Source organism: Myotis brandtii, unplaced genomic scaffold, assembly GCF_000412655.1.
Source record: "Myotis brandtii unplaced genomic scaffold, ASM41265v1 scaffold35, whole genome shotgun sequence".
Classification (NCBI taxonomy): domain Eukaryota; kingdom Metazoa; phylum Chordata; class Mammalia; order Chiroptera; family Vespertilionidae; genus Myotis; species Myotis brandtii.
In genome coordinates this window covers 231,006-232,337 of record NW_005363467.1, presented here as the reverse complement: position 1 = coordinate 232,337, position 1,332 = coordinate 231,006, and the positions used below count along the sequence as shown (strand labels likewise).

Below are 1,332 nucleotides of genomic sequence, written 5' to 3'. Positions count from 1 at the left end.
TGCATTTTCATCCGCCTCCGCTCCGATCGCCCCGCTCATTGATACTCATCACCCAGCCCCGCAGACATCCCCGGCCCGGCTCGGCCTCCCCCTCTCGGGTAGGTGAAATGCATTGTACCATTAAAAAGGCTCTCCATTGTCGCCCTGGCATAATTCACAGCAACTAGATAGGTCTTGCGGCATTTAGCTTTGATGAGCCAGAGACTGAACCCTTGATATAATAATCTACAAAGAATGGTGTGTGATCGTCCATTTTTTCTCTCTGTCTAGCAACTAAGAAACCATTTAACACAGCGCAGCTTGCTTCTGACCTTGAGCTCATGTAAACACACTTATTAAAATCTATCTATTCTCCAAGAGCTGCATTCTGATTGTCAGACTCGTTACGGAGACATATATCAGCCCCTTCGCTTGTCACTACTTTGCATTCCTGCCTTTGACTAAAGAATTTTTTATCCAGCCGGGAGAGAGGGAGAGAGGGAGAGAGAGAGATTGCCAGGGAGGGAGAGGCGAGCCGGAGAAGGGAGAGCAAAAAAGCGTCATGCTTACCTGCTCCCGAAACTATTTAAAGTCTGTTTCTTTTCTGGGGGGAAAAGGAACTCCCGGGTGCATCTGGGTGGACGGCGGGTCGCGGAGCAGCGGTCCCAGCCCCGGCGTTTAAGGGAGTCATCACCGATCAAATGACGTTGATCCGCGCTGTAACCTTGTGGCGTATTTAGTGTAAATAAGGCACTTATGTTGCCAATCGCGGCGATACAAACACGGAGAGGTCCTCAGCCCGGCCTCCCGCGCCTGCCATTAGAGGCGACTTTATTTGCAGACGCTATTTAGGAGATCATGATCATTCTAAAACAATGCCGGTGCCAAATGATTATGAAAATATGATTTTAATTAATCACGTAGTAGGCAAGGAAATTAGCATACGGTAATTAAACTTGGAGGAAAAAACGTCATGCAGGCCCTCTGCCTTATGGGTCGGGAAGAATCTTCGCGGGGGTGGGCTCCAGGACTCACCACCCAACAAAATAACTTTTTAAAGGCAACTTTGTACACGCCGGGTCCACGCTTTGCTAAATCCTAGGAGGCAGGGGAACGAGGAGGAGACGTGAGCAGTGCCTGGGGTTGGGTTTCTGTGGAGCGAGGAAGAGGGGAAGAAGGGGAGAACGCTGAATAATGCAATTATGCATTCTCTGTCCTGGGGTTGACAAAAGCTGGTGCCTCAAAAGCCTCTTTGTTGTGGGATTATATAATGATCCTGGTGTCGTTATGGGGGAGAAAGGATTCAGTAATAATAATAAAAGAAGTATCCAGGCACACCAATGAGGAGCTTGT

The 1,332-nt window shown here is 48.7% G+C and overlaps 1 long non-coding RNA gene across 1 annotated transcript in view; it reads right to left on the bottom strand.

Moving 5' to 3' along the window:
- LOC102243947 overlaps positions 1-1,017 on the bottom strand; it is a 187,222-nt gene extending 186,205 nt beyond the window's left edge. The window contains exon 1 of the long non-coding RNA XR_313890.2: positions 550-1,017. This is a non-coding gene — a long non-coding RNA (uncharacterized LOC102243947). The remainder of the gene's footprint in view (positions 1-549) is intronic.
- Positions 1,018-1,332: the final 315 nt, after the last annotated feature.